This window comes from Sorex fumeus, unplaced genomic scaffold, assembly GCF_029834395.1.
Source record: "Sorex fumeus unplaced genomic scaffold, SorFum_2.1 ptg000022l, whole genome shotgun sequence".
In the NCBI taxonomy this organism is placed as follows: domain Eukaryota; kingdom Metazoa; phylum Chordata; class Mammalia; order Eulipotyphla; family Soricidae; genus Sorex; species Sorex fumeus.
In genome coordinates this window covers 1,221,204-1,233,494 of record NW_026606079.1, presented here as the reverse complement: position 1 = coordinate 1,233,494, position 12,291 = coordinate 1,221,204, and the positions used below count along the sequence as shown (strand labels likewise).

General features: G+C 44.6%; 1 pseudogene; it reads right to left on the bottom strand.

Moving 5' to 3' along the window:
• Positions 1-254: 254 nt before the first annotated feature.
• LOC130023129 (histone H3-7-like) lies at positions 255-6,257 on the bottom strand (annotated as a pseudogene).
• Between the last annotated feature and the right edge of the window lie 6,034 nt (positions 6,258-12,291).

Sequence of the window (12,291 nt, the reverse complement as noted above, 5' to 3'; positions counted from 1 at the left end):
GTTTCTTTAACCAGTCATCTGTTCTCAGGCACTCAGGTTTTTTCCAGATTCTGGCTATTGTAAAGAGTGCTGCAATGAACAGACAATTGCAGGTGTCACTTCGACTATACTTTTTTGCCTCTCTGGGATATATTCCCAGGAGTGGTATTGCTGGATCAAATGGGAGCTCAATTTCTAATTTTTTGAGAATCGTCCATACTGTTTTCCAAAAGGAGCCCTGAGATTTTAGCATCGTAAACTTTATGCTCTCTCTCTCAGAGGATGCGGCACACCAGCTGGATGTCCTTGGGCATAATGGTGATGCACTTGGTGTGAAATGCACAGAGGTTGGTGTCCTCAAAGAGGCCTCGCATGGTTTCCTGCAGCGCCATGATGGCCAAGTTCTGGGAGTGCAGGTTGGTCTTAAGGTCCTACCCAATCTCGCGCACCAGCTGCTAGAATGGCAGCTGACAGAATCGTGTAGCACCACAGTGTTGGGCCCATAGCGGTGCGACTTCTTCATGCCCCCTGTGGCTGGCATGCTCTTGTGGCCGCCTTGGTAGCCAGCTGCTTGCGGGGCACCTTCCCACCCGTTGACCTGCATGCTGTTTGCTTAGTACAAGCCCTCTTGTTCTTCCCAACTCAGCTAGAGACTCCTTCAGGGTTAGGGAAATGAGACCCATTTTAGCTACTGTTGTTGGCATATTTGATATGTCAATGATTATATCATATGTTATTTGAATACAGAAAAGTGATGGACTTCTATATCCTACAAACTTGCTGTGATTTTCAATTTCAAAATACTTTTGCAGATTCTACTGGATTTTCTACAAAGACAATTACATCATCTTCAAAGTTTCATTTTTTTTCTTCTTCAATGGAGCGATAGCACAGCGGGTAGGGTGTTCGCCTTACAAGCGGCCAACACGGCCGACCCGAGTTCGATTCCTCCGCCCCTCTCGGAGAGCCCGGCAAGCTACCGAGAGTATTCGATATGCCAGACACAGTAACGACAAAGTCTCCAATGGAGACGTTACTGGGCCCGCTCGAGCAAATCGACGATCAACGGGAGGGCCTTTACCTTTACCTTAATGTGTTCACTTTTTGTTATGTTTTCTCGTCTGTGCCTTGGTTAGGATTTCTAGTACAATGTTGGAAGGGGATGCTTGTACCTCACCTAAGAAAAAGAGAGCATCTGGTTTTTCACAATTTACTATGATGTTGGGCTGGAGCGATAGCACAGCGGGTAAGGCGTTCGCCTTACAAGCGGCCAACATGGCCGACCCGAGTTCGATTCCTCCGCCCCTCTCGGAGAGCCTGGCAAGCTACCGAGAGTATTCGATATGCCAGACACAGTAACAACAAAGTCTCCAATGGAGACGTTACTGGGCCCGCTCGAGCAAATTGACGATCAACGGGAGGGCCTTTACCTTACCTTTTACTATGATGTTAGCTGTTGATTTTGTTTTTTTGTACTTGCTCTTTTTCAAGTTGAGGAAGTTGACTTCTATTCCTCACTTACTGAGAGTTCGTACTCATTAATAGATGTTGCATTTTTATGAATGCGATTATGAGCCTGTTGATATGATCATAATGTTTTACTTCTCTGGTTTTGTTGATATAATGGATTGCACTGATTTTCAAATGCTAAACTAGTATTGCATTGTAGAATAAATCCAAGTTGGTCATGGTATTTAATTTAATTTTTTTTTACTTGGTAATCTTTTATTAAGGATCTTTTCATTAATGCTCATGTGTGATATTGGTTTATGGTTCCTCTCGGAGAGCCCGGCAAGCTACCAAGAGTATCTTGCCCGCATGGCAAAGCCTGGTAAGCTACCTGTGACGTATTGGATATGCCAAATAGAGTAACAACAAGTCTCACGACAGAGATGTTACTGGGCCTGCTTGAGCAAATCGATGAACAACAGGAGAACAGTGCTACAGTGCTACAGTCTTCTTTTAAAAATAATATCCTTGACTGGTTTGAGCATTGTAGAATAAATTGAAAAGCATTGTTCTTTTGGATTCTATCTTCTGAAAGAAATTGTGGAGAATTGATCTCGCTTTGGTAAAATTCATCAGTGAACATATGTGGAGAAAATTTTGCATCTTTCTCTTTTGAAAGTTATGTACTGATCCTACCTATTTCCTAAATAAGTAAATAAGTAGGAAATAAATCCATTGAGACTATCCATTGAGATGACTTATTTCTTCTTCTCTCTTCGGTTTTATTTTTCAGGATGGTGAGGTAGGGCGGGGAGCCACACCCAGCGATGCTCAGGACTTACTCCTGGCTCTATACTCCGAAATCCTTCCTGATGGGGCTCAGTGGTGCCAGGGATTGAACCTGGGTCAGCCATGTGCAAGCAAGGGCCCAACTTGCTGTCCTATCTCTATGGCTTCTCCCACTTTTTGGTTCCCCGATTGTTCTGATTCTTACTGGGCGAATTTTATAAGACTGTATCTTCAAGAGGATCTAGGTGGAGGATGCTTGGCCCCAATCCGAGTAGGCTTGGAGATCTCGCCCTAGAACCCGCGTGGCTAGATCCACCTAGATCCTCCAAATTCCAGTAGGCGGGGGTCACACCCACCAACTGGCCCCCTGGCGCCGTGTAATCCCATCAGCGGCCAAGACTCAGAGACTATAAAAACCAGCTCCCGGAAGAAGAACAGTGCAGTCTCCTGCCCCCGCGCCTGACTGTCCTCGCCGCTGGGGCCCCTTGGAGGGGAGCGGGTTGAACTTTCCTCCCCGCCCCGACCAGGGCTCCGGCAGCCAAAGACCTCCAGGACCAGCCACCACCATGCTGAGACCACTCTCCGCACACATGAAGGTACTGGCAGAGGGACAAAGTCACGCGGGTTCTGGGACCGAGATCTCCAAGCCTACTCGGATTTGGGCCGAGCATCCTCCACCCAAATCCTCCAAATTCCAGTAGGCGGGGGTCACACCCACCAACTGGCCCCCTGGCGCTGTGTAATCCCATCAGCGGCCAAGACTCAGAGACTATAAAAACCAGCTCCCGGACATCTTATGATATCTTATTATCTCATTCCTACTTTGGACAAACTGGCAGGTTACTGTATGTAGCCTGCCCACACGGCAGAGTCTGGCAAACTCCCCTTGGTGTACCCAATTTGTCAAATACCAGTAACAATGATGGGTCTCATTCTCCTAAAGAGCCTTGAATATAATCTCAGGGCTAGGATGAAGGAGACGTTACTGGGGCCTGCTCGAGGCAATTGACGAATAACAGGATGATTTGTGATTTGTGATTGATTGTATCTTCAAGAAATTGATCCAGTTCATGTAGATTTTCAAATTTGTGAGAATATTTGTTGTAATATTCCTTAGTTCTGTTAATATCTGTGGAATCAGTAGTGATGCCCACTATCTCGTTTATGGTCTAGTTATTTATATTTTCTTTTCTTTCACTGGGACTCCACACCAGGCTGTTTCCACTTGGGGAGCCCCAGAGGGGGGCGAGTGAGAGCCTTCCCCACCCCAAGGGACCCAGCCCGGCAACTGACCTCCACTACCCAACTGCCGACACACTCTAGGCCACTTTTCGGACACATCATGGGACACTTTCTACCCATTGTCCATAATTACCACACCATGTTTGATGTTGACAGTAGGCAACAGATCATAGAGAGAAATATATATGTATATACCTCTTGGAGTTCCAGCAAGCTACCGAGAGTATCCCGCGCACACGGGCAGAGCCTAGCAAGCTACCCGCGTCGTATTTGAGATGCCCAAACCAGTAACTATAATGGGTCTCATTCCCCTGACCCTGAAAGAGTCTTTAATAACTGGGAAAGATGAGTCAGGAGAGGCTGCTGAAATCTCAGGGCTGGGATGAATAGAGATGTTACTGATGCCCGTTTCAGTACATTGACGAACAATGGAATGGTAGTGATACAGTGATTCCTTTTACTAATTAACCTGGCTAAGTGTTACTGATATTTTCTAAGAAGCAGCGTTTAGTTCTGTTGATATGCTGTGAATTCTTTTTTTCATGAAATTTATTTATTTTGACTCTAGTTTTAATTTTTCTTTTGTTTACTTTGGATGATTTACTCTATTTTTCTTGGTTTCTAAAGTCAATATCTAGATGGTTGATTTTAAATAGCACAGCGGGTAGGGCGTTTGCCTTGCACGCAGCCAACATGGCCGACCCGAGTTCGATTCTTCCGCCCCTCTCGGAGAGCCCGGCAAGCTACCGAGAGTATTCGATATTCCAGACACAGTAACAACAAAGTCTCCAATGGAGACGTTACTGGGCCCGCTCGAGCAATAGACCCATCCATTGCTAAAATGTTCCCGCTAGGTCCACTTTCTCTGTATGCTATATCTTTTGATATGTTGTATCTGCCTTTTATTTAAGATATTGACTAATATCTCTTGAGACTTATTCTTTGATCCATGTGCTATTCAGAAGTGTGCTATTGAGTCCTCAGGCCTTTTATGAAATGTTTTTGTTATTGATTTCTAGCTTAATTCTGTTGGGTCTGAGAACATACTTTACCAATTCTATTCTTTTAATTGTGTTGGATACACTTATCTATTGTGATGAATGTTTTATGAGAAGAACATCAACTTTTCTGTTCTTGGGAATAATAACCTAGGTATCAGTTATTTCCTCTTGTCTAATGGTGCTTTGAGCTCAGCTATGTCCTGACTCATCTCTGTCTGTAGTTCAGTTGGGAATATTAAAAACCAATGAACCATTATACCTTTTTTTTTTTTATCTTATGCTCTTTCTTTTTGTAGCTTCAGATTTCTGGCCTTATGTCCTTTTCCTTTTCTCCAAAGATCTCCTTAGTGGTGGTGGGGTAAGGCCCAGGGACAAGCTTCTGACAGCCCTGTTGAGGCAGAGCTGGGACCCACTTGATCTCTGTGTGTGGGAACTGGTCCCGGCCACCCATATTTGAGGGGACCCAGGGGAAGGGAGGTTAGGCTTTTTTGAAGTCTGTTCTGGTCTTCACCAAAAGGAGTTTAGCTCTTGTATTTTTGTTGCAAAAAAAGAATTTCCAGAGAAAATGGATGGTGAACCAAAATAGTCTTATTTAGTAAGGTATAAGAGAGATGAGAGGGGAAAGAGAGAGAGTCACATAAAATATGGAAGCTGAGATGGCTCTAGTATTGGGGTGCTGGGATGGGAGAGGAAGAGGAGGAATGCACTGAGAGGTGGGAAGCATTGGAGAATGGAGTGAGGGGAGTGGCCTTGCAGGCTGATAGTGCAGACTGATCCAGGGCCACCTTATCCTGGGGCTCTGGGCACAGAAAGCCGTTGTTGCTAGGGGGGTGTGAGAGACCTTGAACTCTGGTGGTCTCCCCTTCTGTGGAATCAGGAATCATCTCCAGTCCTTGGACCTAGTGTTGGTGAGAATTAAGCAGGAGCCTCAGACTGGCCTTCAGCCCCATGGGTCATCTGAAGTCTTGAGGCTGGGGCTGGGTTGGTCAGGAGAAGCCCCTTTCAGATCACAAATTGGTGTTTCCGGCAATTCATTGCCATGCTTGCCCCAAACTCGACGACGACTTAACTCTTCTTTACATTTTCTCTTCAAGCCAACTTCACTGGCAGCGATTGCCTTCAATTATTTAAACAATTTTTTTTAAATTGAATCCCAGTGAGATACACAGTTATAAAGTTACTCACGATTGAGTTTCAGTTATATAATGTTCCAACACCCATCTCTTTACTAGTGTACATTTCCCACCACCAATGTCCCCAGTTTCTGTCCTGCCTGCGCCCCCCCTCCCCCCCACTCACTCTCTTTCTCTGTGTGGCTCTTTTTCCTTTTGGATCGCCTTCAATTTTTGTGTGCATAATAAATGATCTGGACTTCACACATGGAGGAACACTTCAGTGGATATACAATTTTAGGTTAGTGGGTTTTTATTCTTCCTTTCTACGCCTTAACTATTTCACTCTACTCTCTTCTTGCTTCTGTAGTTTCTGGATTGAAACCCAACATAGTTGTTATCCTTGCTCCTAAATGATTTTTTCTTGTTTACTTGAGAGAGAAATACTGAAAAATCTCCAACTGTACATTTTCAATTCCCTGTTACAGGTGACTTCGGTGAAGTGGGGACCGAGGGAGGCATGGCCTCAAGAGAGGGAAGTTTGATGTCACCTTCCTGTTAACCCACCTTGGTCACCAGGAGAGTGCCTGGAGGTGGGAGGGAGGGTTTGGGCTGGACTTGGGTGTCACCAGCCCCACTCACAGCCATCGGGTTGCACTGGAGTTCCACTCGATCTTCGCAGCATGGTACCTGATCCCTGCCACCCAGTGTTTTGGGAGCCAGGGCGTCAGGATGGAGTGAAGACTTGCTCTCTGGGAGAAAGGAAGGACCCTTGCCTCCACCCAGCTTCCTGAGTTCACGGCCCTCTCCACAGAAAAGAATTTCAGGAAGGATAGAAACAGTGGCGTAAACTATCTTTCTTCAGGAAATAGCGGGGAAGAAGAAATGTGTTTCAGGGAGAATGCCGTGCTGGGGAGCACATCTCAAGCAGAACCAAGAGATGTGGGCGAATCCCTCAAATAGAAAATGTATGCATGTATGCCTTCCCGAGTGGAGATGTGGGATCCCCCCCCGCCCCAAGATGGGGGATGCGTACACAGGCTTCTGCTGAGAAAGTTTTATAGGGTTTGCCCCAGCTTGCCCTCCTGAGGGCTTTCTACTAAACGAAGTCTGTTGTGAGGGTGTTGTCGGGCGGGGGGTGGGGGGTAGCTGAAGACTATGGATCGTCTTTCCAGGTCATGATCATGAGCTCTTGTTCCTCAGCAGCCTCTTCTCGCAGGCTGGCACCTCTGCACTCCAGTGGGTTTCTGGGCTCTGGGCTGGGCTGGAGACACAGGGACCATTTCAACCCACATCACCAGCATCTCGCCGGGAGTGCTGAAGCCTGTCTTGCCTGCAGAGCGTTCATTCTCTCAGAATTTTGTTCCATAGACTTGTGCTCTTTTATTATCCGTGTATGTTCATTATCAGCATCCAGGGGAAGGCACTTGCCTTGCATACAACCAAACCTGGTTCCATCCTCAGCACCACCAGAAGGTCCCTTGAGCACTTCCAGGAGTGATTCCTGAGCACAGACATGAGTAATCCCTAAGCACCGCCAGGTGTGCACCCCAAAACAAGCCAACAAACCATGCAAAACAACAGTTTGGTGAGTGGAGCATTTTCTTCTTAATCAGCCTCCACATTTTCTCTGGGAATGTCCCTCGTCTGAAATCCACTATTGATGCAGAGTGGAGACGACAGGGCTCTGCTCACCCACAGTTCCCAGCTTCTTCAATATTTTCAAAAAATGAAAATATGAGTCGTCAGGATGCTCAGACTCAGAGCTGGGAAATAGGAAAGCTTGTTGGGAAGTAAGAGAGAAAGGAACTTCCCTGCTAGGGACTGAGCCCAGACCAAAGCAGGCAGGTAGTTGGGGCAGGTGGCTGGCAGGGAATTCTTGGAATGTTACAAAATCAAGAGGGACCTTGAAGAAGTTACTCCGCCACTAGTGCATTATTGCAGGATGGATTTGTGGACACAAGAGCTGAGGTCTGGGGTTGGAGCAATAGCACAGAGGGTAGGGCGTTTGCCTTGCACGCGGCCAACCAGGGTTTGATTCCCAGCATTCCATATGGTCCCCTGAGCACCGCCAGAGGTGATTCCTGAGTGCAGAGCCAGGAGTAACCCCTGAGTATTGCCGGGTGTAACCCCAAAAGCACAAATAAATAAATTAAAAACAAAACTAACTGAGGTCTGATGAGACTCTATTGTCAGCACAGGCCCAGAGAAGGCTGGACCCCAGCAGGAACGAAGGGTTGTGATAAGGACATAGAGGTGGTTTTAAACTCGGCTCTCCTCTCACTCCATCCAGTTGGGTGATGTAGGCCCGTAGCAGGGAAAGGCCCTCAGCAATAAAATTTAGGCCAACAGAACTTCTGGGAGGAAAATTCTAAGGTTGATCCACCCTCTGGATACAGAAAACAGACCTTATAAGACCTTCAGCAGACCCTGGGGACTCTCCCCATGAAGTTCCTCAAACCCTCCGACCTCTCCCTTAATCAGAAGAGTTTATAAAAGCCACCTTGGGGCTGGAACGATAACACAGTGGGTAGAGCATTTGCCTTGCATGTGGCTGACCTGAGTTCGATTCCCAGTATCCCCCACCCCCGCCCCCGAGCACTGCCAGGAGTAATTCCTGAGTGCAGAACCTGAAGGAACTTCTCAGCATCGCTGGGTGTGACCCAAAAAGCCAATAAATAAATAAATAAATAAATAAATAAATAAAAGGCATCTTGAACAAAGGAAAGGTGCCCATATGCTGCCTGAGCCCATGTGCTGCTTGTGCCCATGTGGTCGAGCACATGTGGTGCCTGAACACATGTCACTCACATCTCCCCCTCTTGAGATGTGTACTTTCATGCTTTCCTATCTAATGCTGGGATGTGTCTAGGGGCTCTTGGAGAAGCCCTCGTTCTCTCTTGAGTGCTTTACTTTCTCTCTCTCACTCACTCTCTCCCATTCAAAAACCCTACAAATAAAATCTATTTACTTCACTGCTTGTCTACTCCTGAAATTCCTTTCTGCGAGTGAGACAAGAACCCAGTAACCCTGGGTCCCAGGTGGCAGAGGCAGATCGGGAGAAAGTGACCCCTCGCTTTCTCCTCCCCACTTCACATGAGCCATCCGTGAGGCCCACCAACAACACCAGGACAGGCCACCAGACACCAAGCAATCAGCTGGGAAAGCTAATTCCACTGAAAGGTCAGAAGGCTTCAGCACGGTCCTCAGTAGCAGTAGCTACTAATGCGGGTTGCAAGATAATCTCCCTCCCTCAATAGCACCTCCAGAGACCTCCCTAGCAGTGAGGGGGTGGGGGTGGGGGATGCTGAGAGTGAAGGGGAATAGATGTACCCTCAGCCCTCAGAGAGAACCATGGTAAAGCAGTGCAGACCCCCCACGGCAGCGGGCGAGGCTGTAATCCTGAGAACTCAATCAGTCACAGCCACCTACGTCATCTCCCTGAAAAAGAATTCCGAGTGGAAATGCTCAGGATGTTTCAGGAGCTCAAGGAAGCCCAGAATAGAGCACCACCCAAACACAAGAGGGTCTGATAGCAGAAATGAGGAAACTACAGACAGAAATGACAGAACTGAAAAACTTGGTAGGTGAAATGGAAAACTCCCTGGGAGGCCTCAGCAACGGAGTAAGAGAGTCAATGAGCTCCACCATGAGAAGCAGAAAACCTCTAGACAACAGCAGATGATGGAAAAAAAAACTCAAAACAAACAAAGAGAAGACAAGGGAACTTTGGGATGAATTTGAGAGGAGGAACATAAGAATCCCTGGAAACCCTTAGGGCCATGACGGTAATCTTGGTGAAGAAGCAGCAGGCAGAGGCCTCATTGCTGGGAAGCTCCTGGAGCTGGAGAGTGAATGCACCCACACCCAGGGGGCCCAGAGGGGACCAGATAGAAGAGATCCAAACAAAAATATTCCATGACACATCCGAATCAAAATGTTGAAAGCCGTCGATAGAGATAGAATGCTGAAAGAAGCAAACCAAAGAAGGAAAATGATATACAATGGAGCATCCTGTAGGATTTGCAGCAGATTTACCAAACATAATCCTCTGGGCCTGAAGACAATAGTGAAATACAGTTTAAAAAATTATTGATGAAGTGAATGCCTTACTAAAAATACTTTACCCAGCCTGATTCTCGTTCCGATTTTAAGGAATTACACACAACAACTTAGGAATTTCATAGACTCAAAATCATCTTTACAAGAAGACCTAAAGGGGTTACTTTAAGACAAGAGGAGTACCACCAAGGTACCAGACCCCTACAGAAAAATGATACAAAACTCCATGACAATAATCTCTCTCAATGTCAATGAGCTAAATGCACCAATTAAGAGACAGGGAGTGGCGGGAAGGATTTGAAAACTGAACTCTGCATTCTGTATCCAGCAAGAAACACATTTAAATAGTCAGAGCAAACACAGATTCAAAGTCAAAGGGAGGAATACAATCCTTCAAGAAAACAGTTCCTTCAGAAAAGCTGAGTTGGCCATACTAGTATCAGAAGACATAGACTTCGAGATTCAAAAATTTTTAAGAGACAAAGAGAGTCATTTCTTAGTGATCAAGGGATTTGGACATCCAGGAAGAACTCACACTCCTAAATATATATGCACCTAATGAGGAATGAGCTAAATACTTAAAACGACTTCTAACAGACTTTTTAAAAATCCACTGATAGGAACACAGTAATAGTTGGAGACTTACACTGTCACATCTACATAGATAACTAGACTAAAACTTGATAAGGAAATACTTGCTTTGAGAGAAGAGATGGAAGAGAGGGGCTTTTCATCCCCACAGTCGAATAAGTATTCTTCTCCAATGCACATGGGACATTCTCCAAGACAGACACAAAGCATACTTTCACAAAGTCAAGAGGATAGAAATTGCATCAACAATCTTCTCAGACTCTGACACCCTGAAAATAGAAATTAATCACAAACAGAAATGAAGAAATAACTCTCACGCCTGAAAATTAAACAGCTCTCTATGGAACAACCACTGAGTCAGAGAAGATATTAGTGAGGAAATCAAAAGATTCCTGGAAATGAGTGAGAATGAGGACACAACCGATCAGAACCTGTGGTATACAGTGAAAGGGGTGTTATGAGAAAAGTTCATGGCCACGGGAGCATTCTTCAGGAAGGAAGAAGGGGCCACATAAATAACTTGACTACACAACTTAAGAAGCTGGAAAATGTCCAAGAAAAGGAGCCCAAAGCAGGAAGGAGGAAGGAAATAATAAAACTTAGCGCAGAAATTAATGAAGTGGAATCCAAACAAACAATTCAAAAGGTAAATGAAACCAAGAGCTTTGAAAAAGAAAACCAGATCAATAAACTGCTAGTGAGACTCACAAAGAAAGAGAGAGAACCCTAATAAACCAGAAAAGAAAGGAGGAACGTCAAAACAGATAACTCAGAAATTCAAAGCATTACCAGAAATTATGTTGTGCATCTTTATGCCATAAAACGAGAAAACCTAGAAGAAATGGGTGAATTCTTGAACTCCTACAACCTCTCAAGGCTGAACTAAGATGATTTGGAATACATCCAAAGACCTATCACTGTCAAGGAAATTCAAATGGCAATCAAAAGTCTTCCCCAAAACAAAAGCCCAGGCCCAGATGGATTCACTAGTGAGTTCTTCCAAACCTTTAAAGAGGACCTACTGCCAATACTTCTCAGGCTCCTCCAGGAAACTGGGAGGGGGGGGGGGGGGACCCAACAAACTAACCAGAAACACTCCAGTTTATATGAAGCCAACATCACTCTGATACCAAAAGCAGACAGAGACACCACAAAAAACAAGAATTACAGGCCAAGTATCTCTGATGAACACATATGGAAAGATCCTCAACAAAATACTAGGAAACAGAATTCAACAACTCATCAAAAAAATCATACACCATGACTAAGTGGCACCATCCTGGGGATGCAAGGATGATTTAATATATGCAAGTCAACGTAATACACAATATCAATAAAAGAAAAATAAAAATCATATGATTATATTTAATAGATACAGATAGAGCATTTGACAAGATCTAGTACCCATTCATGATTTCAAAAAACAAAACAAACTCTCAACCAAATGGAAATTGAAGAAGCTTTTCTCAATAGAGACAAAGTCATTTACCACAAGCCCACAGCAAACATTATTCTCAATGGGGAACAACTAAAAGTCTTGCGTCTGAGATCAGGCACAAGAGATAACAAAAAAGGTTATTTGTTAACCAAGAGTGGGCACAAAAGGTTAGCCACTGCCATCACTTCTGTTCAATATAGTACTAGAAGTACTTGTGATAGCCAGTAGGCAAGAAAAATATGTCAAGAACATCCAGATAGAAAAGGAAGAAGTAAAGCTCTCATTATTCTTGCAGATGATAGACCATATTTAGAAAATCCTAAAGACTCTACAAAAAATCTCCAAGAAATAGTGGATTTGTATAATAAAGTGGCAGGTATAAACTTAATATGCAAAAGTCCATGGTGCTCCTCTATTCCAATAATAAAAGAGAAGTAAAAATATTTTTTATAAAATCCCATTTATAAGTACCTTGGAATCAGCTTAACTAAAGAGACCCAAGACCTATACAAAGAAAACTATAAAACATTATTTAAAGAAATAAAAGAGGACACAAAAGGACATAAGGACATGGAAACACATCACCTATTTATGGATTGGGAGGATTAATATCATTAAAATGGCTATA